Source organism: Tamandua tetradactyla, chromosome 11 (assembly GCF_023851605.1).
Source record: "Tamandua tetradactyla isolate mTamTet1 chromosome 11, mTamTet1.pri, whole genome shotgun sequence".
Lineage (NCBI taxonomy): Eukaryota > Metazoa > Chordata > Mammalia > Pilosa > Myrmecophagidae > Tamandua > Tamandua tetradactyla.
This window is the reverse complement of record NC_135337.1, coordinates 74115532-74125256: the sequence shown is the minus strand read 5'-3', so window position 1 is coordinate 74125256 and position 9725 is coordinate 74115532.

Genomic DNA, 9725 nt, shown 5'->3' with positions numbered 1-9725 from the left:
TGAACACTAACTGCAACACCAACACCAACCCTTAACAGAAAACTAACTTTATACCAACCCTACACACAGGTGCCGCCCTAAACTTCACCTTAACACCAACCCAAACCCTCATCCTAACATTAACCTTACCAAAAACCTTGCCCAAACCCTATCACCAACCCTAACCCAAACCTTAACCCCAACCCCAACAACAACCCTAAACACAACCCTCAACGTTATACCAACCCTACACACAACTACAATCTTAAACTTCACCCTAACATCCACCCTAACCCTAACCCTAACCCTAGCCCTGGTCTCAACCCTATCACCAATCCTAACCTGAACCCTAACCCCAATCACAGCTCTAACCCTAAACACAACCCTCAACTTTATATCAGCCCTACACCTAACTGCAGCCCGTAACTTCACCCTTATACTAACCCTCAACCTAACCCTAACCCTAACCCTAACCTCAACACAAACCCCAATACTACCACCAACTCTGACCCAATCCCTAACCCCAACAGCAACATCAACCCTAAATACAACCTTCAACTGTTTACCAACACTACACCCAACCGCAGCCCTACACTTCACTCTAACACCAACCCTAACCATAACCCTAACCCTGACCCTTACCCTAACCCTAGACACAACCCTACCACCAACCCTATACTAAACACTAACCCCAACACCAACAACAGTAAACACAACCCTCAAATTTATACCAACCCTACACCCATCCGCAGCCTTCAGCTTCACCCTAAAACCAACCCTAACCCTAACCCCAACCCTAACACTTACCCTAACCCTAGACACAACCCTACCACCAAACCTAACCAGAATCCTAACCCCAACACCAATACCAACCCTAAACACAACCCTCAACTTTACATCAACCCTACACCCATCCACAGCCCTCAGCTTCACCCTAACATCAACTGGAACCCTAACCCATTCTCCTGCCCATAGCCTACCACCAACCATAACCCAATCCCAAACTCCAAAAGCAACACCAACCCTAAACACAACCCTCAACTTTTTAATAACCCTACACCTAACCACAGCCCTAAACTTCACCCTAACAACAAACCTAACCCAAAACCTAACCCTAACCTTAACCCTAAACCTAGCCCCAACCCTACCACCAACCCTAACCTGAAACCTTACCCCAACCCTGAAAACAAAACTAAACACAACACTCAACTTTATAACAACCCTTCACCCAACTTCAGCCTGAAACTTCACCCTTACACCAATGCTAACCCTTAACCTAACCCTAACCCAAACCCTTGCCCCAACCATACCACCAATGCTAATTCAAACCCTAACCTCAATCCCAATCTGAAAACCAAGCCTAAACACAACCTTAAACTATATACCAACCCTACACCCAACAGCAGCCCAAAACTTCACCCTAACACCAACAGTAATCCTAACACTTACACTAAACCTAAACCAAGCCCAACACTACCAACAACCATAACCTGAATCATGACTTCAACTTTTGAGTTGAAGTCAAACCTAACCCTAACCCTAACCCAAACCCTTGCCCCAACCATACCACCAATGCTAATTCAAACCCTAACCCCAATCCCAATCTGAAAACCAACCCTAAACACAACCCTCAACTTTACATCAACCCTACACCCGATCATAGCCCTAAACTTCACCCAAACATCAATCCAAACCCTAACCCGAACCCGAAACCTAAACCTAAACCCAAACCTACCACCAAACCTAACCCAAAACCTTACCCCAAAACTAACACCAACCCTGACCCAAACCCTCAACAAATCTTACATCCAACTGCAAACTAAAACTTCACCCTAACACCAACCCTAACCCTAACCCTAACCCTACCACTTACCTGAACCCTAACCTGAACATGCCACCAACCCTAACCCGAACCTGAACCCCAAACCCAGCCCCAACCCCAAACACAACCCTCAACTTTATACCAACCCTACACCCATTTGCAGCCCTCAGCTTCACCCTAACACCAACCCTAACCCTAACCCTAACAGTAATCATAATTGATCTCTTACCCATTGCCTGCCACCAACCCTAACCTGATACCGAACTCCAACAGCAGCACCAACCCTAAACACAACCTTCAACTCTTTACCAACCCTACACCCAGCCGCAGCTCTAAACTTCACCCTAATACCAAACCTAACCCTAAGCCTAAGCCTAACCTTAACCCTAAACCTAGTCCCAACCCTACCACTACCCAAATCCAAAATCTTACTCCAACCCCAACAACAAAACTAAACACAACCCTCAACTTAATAACAACCCTTCACCCAACTGCAGCCTGAAACGTCACCCTTACACCAACCCTAACACTAAACCAAACCCTAGCTCCAACTTTACCAGCAACCTTAATGCGAACCCTAACCACAACCCCAACATCAACCTTAAAAACAACCCTCAACTTTATGCCAACCCTACACCCAACCAAAGCCCTAAACTTCACCATAACACCAAACCAAACTTTAACCATAACCTTAACCCTAACACCAATCCTAAGCACAACACTCAATTTTATACCAACCCTACACCCAACTGCAGCCATAAAATTCATCCTAGCACCAACCCAAACCCTAAACCTAACCCTAACCCTAACCCAAACCCTTGCCCCAACCATACCACCAACTGTAACTCAAACCATAACCCCAATCCCAATTCGAAAACCAACCCTAAACACAACCCTCAACTATATACCAACCCTACACCCAACAGCAGCCAAAAACGTCACCCTAACACCAACACTAATCCTAACCCTTGGGCTAACCCTAAACCCAGTCCAACACTACCAACAATCTTAACCTGAACCATAACCCCAACCCCAACACCAACCCTAAACACATCACTCAACTTTATATCAATCCTAATCCCAATTGCAGCCTTAAACTACACCCGAACATCAACCCTAACCCTGACCGGAACCCAAAACCTAGCCCCAAACCTTCCACCACCCCTAACCTGAAACCTTACCCCAACCCCCACCCCAACACTGACCACAACCCTCAACTTTATACAAGCCCTACACGCAACTGCAACCCTAAATTTCACCCAAACACCAACCCTAATCTTAACCCTAATTCTACCTCTTACCATAACCCTAGCCCCAACCCTATCACCAACCCTTACCTGATTACTAACCCCTACTCCAACACCAACCCTAAACACAACCCTCAACTTTCTACCAAACCTACACCTATCTGCAGCACTCAGCTTCACCTTAAAACCAACCCTAACCCTAATCCTAACTTAATACTTACCCTTGCCCTTGATCCAACCCTACCATCAACCCTAAACTGAACCCTACCTCAAACCCAATCCAAACCTTAAAAACAACCCTCAACTTTATACCAAGCTTACACCCATTAGCAGCCCTCACCATAACCCTAACACCAACCCTAACCCTAACCCTAACTCTAACCCTTACTTTTGCCCCAAGCCTACCACTAATCCTAACCCGAAGTCTTAATGAACCCAATCACCAACCCTAAACACAACCCTCAGCTTTTTACCAACCCTACACCAAACTGCAGCCCTAAACTTCACCCTAACACCAAGTCTAACCCTTAGCCTAACCCTAACCCTAACCCTAACCTTAACCCAAACCCTACCACCAACCCTGGCCTGAACCATAACCCCACACCAAATACAACTCTAAACACAACCCTCAAAATTATAACAACCCTTCACCCAACTATAGCACAAAACTTCACCCTTACAGCAACCCAAATACTAGCCCTAACTCAACTCTAACCCTAACCCTAGCACCAACCCTACCACCAATCCTAATCCGAACACAAAATCCAACCCCAAAACCAACCTTTAGCACAAAACTCAACTTTATACCAACCCTACACCCAAACGCTGCCCTAAACTACACCGTAACACCTATCCTAACCCTAACCCTACCCCTTACCCTAACCCTAGCCCCAACCCTATCACCAACCCTAACCCAATTACTAACCCCAACACCAACACCACCCTAAACACAACCCTCAACTTTATACTAACCCATCCACAGGCCTCAGCTTCATCCTAAAATCAACCCTAACCCTAAACCTAACACTTACCTTAACCCTAGACCCAACTCTACAATCAACCCTAACCCGAACCACAACCCCAGCCCCACCACCAGTCCTAAACACAACCATCAACTTTATAACAACCCTACATCCATCCGCAGCCCTCAGCTTCACCCTAACACCTAACCCAAACCCTGACCCTTACTCTTGCCTCTAGCATGCCACTAACCCTTACCTGATCCCGAATCCCAACAGCAACACCAACTGTAAACACAACCCTTAACTTTTTACAAACCCTACACCCAACCACAGTCCTATACTTCACCCTAACACCAACCCAAATCCTATTGCTATCCCTAAAACTGACACCAATCTTAAACACAACACTCAACTTTATACCAACCCTACACCCAGCTGCAGCCATAAACTTCACCCTAACACCAACACTAATCCTAACCCTTATGCTAACCCTAAGCCTAACCCCAACACTACCACCAACCCTAACCAGAACCCTAACTTGAACCCCAATACCAACACTAAACATAACCTTCAACTTTATACCAACTGTACACACAACTGCAGCTCTAAACTTCACCCTAACACCAACCCTAACCCTAACCCTAACCCTAACCCAAACCCTAACCCTAACCTTAACCCCAATCCTACTATGAACCTCAACACCAACCCCAACAAGAAACCTAAACATAACCCTTAAATTTATAGCAACCCTTCACCCAACTACAGCCCCAAACTTCACCCTCACAGCAACACTATCCCTAACCCTAACCCTAACCCTAATCCTAACCCTAGCCCCACCCCTACCACCAATCCTTATGTATACACTAATTCCAACCCCAACACCAAGTCTTAATACAAAACTCAACTTTATACCAACCCTACACCCAACCGCTGCCCTAAATTTCACCTTAACGCCAACCCAAACCTTAATCCTAACCCTAATTTAACACAAAACTTGCCCAAACCCTATCACCAACCCTAACTCAAAATCTAACCCGAACCCCAACACCAACCCTGAACACAATCCTCATCTTTATACCAACCCTACACCCAACTGCAACCCTAAACTTCACCCTAACACAAACCCTAATCCTTACCCTAACGCTAGCCCCAACACTACCACCTACTCGAACCCAAACACTAACCCCATCTCCAACACCAGCCGTAAACACAGCCCTTAACTTTATACCAACCCTACATCCATCCACAGCCCTCAACTTCACCCTAAAACCAACTGTTCTAGTTTGCTGGCTGTTGGAATGCAACACACCAGAGACGGATTGGTTTTTAATAAAAGGGGATTTATTTTGTTAGTTCTTCAGATGAAAGGCAGCTAACTTTCCACTGAGGTTCTTTCTTACATGGGAAGGCACAGGATGGTCTCTGCTGGCCTTCTCTCCAGGCCCCTGGGTTCCAACAACTTTCCCCAGGGTGACTTCTTTCTGCATCTCCAAAGGCCTGGGCTGAGCTGCGAGTGCTGAGATGAGGAATGCCAAGCTGTTTAGGCTGTGCCACGTTGTGGTCTCTCATCCAAGCATCAGCCAATTAAGTCAAACATCCTTCACTGCAGCAGGCACACCTCCCAGCCGACTGCAGATGTAAATCAGCAGCAGATGAAGTTCACGTACCATTGGCTCATGTCCGTAGCAACAAAACTAGGTACACTCACCTGGCCAAGTTGACAACTGAATCTAACTACCAGACCAACCTTAACCCTAAACCTGACCCTAACACTTACCCGAACCCTAGACCCAACCCTACCACCAACCCTAACCCGAACCTTAACCCCAATGCCAACACCAACCCTAAACACAACCCTCAACTTTATACCAACCCTACACCCATCCAAAGCCCTCAGCTTCACCCTAATACCAACCGCAACTCTAACCATACCCCTAACCCTAACCCTTACTGTTGCCCTAAGCCTACCACAAATCCTAACCCAAAGGTTAACTCCAAACTGAACACCAACCCTAAACACAACCCTCAACTTTTTACCAACCCTACAACAAACCACAGCCCTAAACTTCTCCCTAAACCAAACGTAGCCCTAAACCTAATACTAACCTTAACCCTAATCCTAATCTCAACCTTACCACTCCTCCTATCCTGAACCCTAACCCCAACCACAACAACAACCATCAACACAACCCTCAACTTTATATCAACCCTTCAACCAACTACAGACCCAAACTGCACCCTTACAGCAACCCACACCCTAACCCTAATCCTAACCCTAACCCTAACCCTAGCCCCAACATTACCACCAATCCGAATCTGAACACTAACTGCAACCCCAATACCAACCCTTTACAAAAAATTCAACTTTATACCAACCCTACACCCAAACGTTGCCCTCAACTTCACCTTAACACCAACATAAACCCTAATCCTAACCCTAACCTCACCCAAAACCTTGCCCCAACCCTTCACCAACCCTAACCAGAACCCCAACACCAACCCTAAGATAACCCTCAACTTTATACCAACCCTACACAACCACAGCCATAAACTTCACCCTAACACCAACCCTAACCCTAACACTAACCCTAGCCCTGGTCTCAACCTATCATCAACCCTGAACCCTAACACCAACCCTAGCTCCAATGCAAAACACATGCTCAACTTTATACCAACCCTACACACAAACACAGCCCTAAACCTTACCCTTACACCAACACTAACCCTAACCCTAACCTTAACCCTAGCTCCAACCCTACCATCAATCCTAATCTGTACCCTAACCCCAAACACAACAACATCCCGAAACACAACACCCAAACTTATACCAACCCTACACCGAACTGCAGCCCTAAACTTCACCCTTATACTAACCCTACCCCTAAACTTAACCCTAGCCCCAACCCTACCACCAACCCTAACCCGATCCCTAATCCCAAAAGCAGCACCAACCCTAAATACAACCCTCAACTATATACAAACCCTACACCCAACATCAACCCTAAACTTCACCCTAACACCAACACTAATCCTAAACGTTATGCTAACCCTAAACCTAGTCCCAGCAGTACCACCAACCCTAACACGAATCCTAACCCCAACCCCAACACCAACCCTAAACACAGCCCTGAACTTTGTATCAACCTTACACTGAGTCGCAGCCCTAAGTTTCACCAAAACGCCAACCCTAACCCTAACCCTAAACCTAAACCTACCCAAACCCTACCACCAACCCTAACCCAAACACTAACCCCAACCCCAACACCAACCCTGAACACAACCCAAAACTTTATACTAACCCTACACCCAGCTGCAAACCTAAACTTCACCCTAACACAAACCCTAACCCTTACCCTAACCCTAAATCTTACCCTAGCCCTAGCCCCAACCCTACCACCAACCTTAAACCAAACAGTAACCCCAACCCCAACACCAACCCTAAACACAACTCTCAACTTTATACCAACCCTACACCCATCCGAAGCCCTCAGCTTCACCCTAAAACCAACCCTAACCCTAGCCCTAACCCTAACACTTACTGTAACCCTAGACCCAACCCTACCACCAACCCTTATCAGAACCTTAATCCCAACCCCACACGAACCCTAAACACAACCCTCAACTTTCTATCAACCCTTTACCCAATTGCAGCCCTAAACTTCACCCGAAAACCAACCCTAACCTTAACCTTAACCCTAACCCTAACCCTACACCTAGCCCCAACCATACCACCAATCCTAACCTCAATCCTTATCCCAACCCCAACACCAATCCTGAACACAACCCTCACCTTTGTACCAACCCTTCACTCAACTACAGCCCCAAACTTCTGCCTTACAGCAACCCAAAGCCTAACCCTAACCTTAACCAAAACCCTAACCTTAGCCCCAACCCTACCACCAATCCTAATCCGAACACTAATTCCAACCCCAACACCAACAATTAGCACAAAACTCAACTTTATACCAGCCCTACACCCAACCGCCACCCTAAACTTCACCTTAACACTGACCCAAACCCTAAACCTAACCCTAACCCAAACCTTTGCCCCAACCATACTACCAACACTAATGTCCGCGACTTCTCGCTCAGCGTCAAGCCCCCGGCCGGCGGGTGAGACAATGAGGAGAGACAGAGAGACGCAGACAAATCCGCGCTGGTGAGAAACACAGGTCCAAGACACGTAGCAGTTGTAAGCACAGACCTTTACTGGAGTTAAGCTTGCATTCTCTGTTACAGGTTCCACGCGGGCGAAATATCCCACGGGGGAGCAACCTCTATGCGGCCGTCAGGCACGGCTCCCTGTGGGTCGTCTCCACCCACCCCGTCCGGGTAACCTCTTATATACTGTGCCCAAACCCAATAGGTTAGTGCCACGTATACAGAGGTGATTGGAAGATAGGGTTGGTGGGCGCATGCATCATTTGCGGAAGCAGGATGTGAGCGCCATCTTGGCTCACTCGATGGGCGGGGGGAACTCTAGAGCAGGCTGCAGCGTGTCCACTAGGCCAAACCCGGAAAGCGGCTCTCTACATCTCCCCCTTTTTGTTTTTATAAGAGGCATGGTCCGTAGACCGTATTCTTGTACCCAGTGTCTCTATTGATGATGGTGCTCCCGTGGGCCTGAGTGGCTCACAACATAGTTTGGTGCTTTGGGGAGTCTGGACTAGGCTCGCGTCATCACACGACGGAGCCTCTGGCACCGACCAGAATGCTCACCTCATATAGAGACCGGAGAGTCCGTGAACTGGATACCACGTGACTCCTCCCTGCAGTGCTTCGCCTCGCAACTGGGTCAAGCGGGGATTATGAGAGCGACAGCCAGGGCATAGGAAACGCTGCGGAGGCCTCGGTGCAATGGCTAGAGCCAAGCCCAGTCTGGCCAGGACTGCGGCCGCAGCTCCACCGTCGAGGCGGCTAGGCGCGCAAAATTAACAGCCTCTGGTGCCTAGCTAAACACGGGTAGTGGCCAGGGAGCCTGCAACAAACCTTGCTGACAAGAGCTTTGCCCCAGGTGATTCAGACGGGCTATCTATCGAGGAGGGACGCACACCCACATTTGACTGGGAAGACATAGCTAACATGGTAGAAACACGTAGTTGCTGCTGTGTCTGGAACAAGCGTTCTAACAAACATTTAACAGTGACTAAGCCCACTAATAGTCCCACTGCCACGAGAATCCAAGTAGTCAAATTGGGCCAAGAGAACCATGAGGTGACTCGGTTCCACAGACTTTGTACAGTCTCGCCCAGTTTGGAAAGGTCGAAGGCAACGGGGGTTATTAAAACTGGTCCCCCTTCTAAACAATCGAAGGGTGACCGGCGCTTTCGTTGCTATCTCGTCAGTCGCCGCCGTCATCAGCAGAGTTGGAGGCCTGATCTGATGGTTCAGGTTGAAGGCTTGTTGGTTTTTTAGGCAACAGCTCCGTGGCCTCCTCGGGCGATGTCACGGTTCTCACCAGTCTTTCCGGAACCCACACTGGTTGACGTCCTGGCTCCTGGGGAAAAACACAAACAGAGCCTCTGGCCCAGCTGAGCACTGGGTCAGGGCCTTGCCATTGTCCTGACAGGACATCCTTCCAACGGACTAGACCTCTATGTGGAGGACTCGGAGTGGTGTGCTGTAGGGCAGGTGTCATTCCTTGTGCATTTTCATTTAAAAAATTATATGTAAATAAGGCTACAGACAGTTGAGCCTTCGGGGACAGGCCATGGC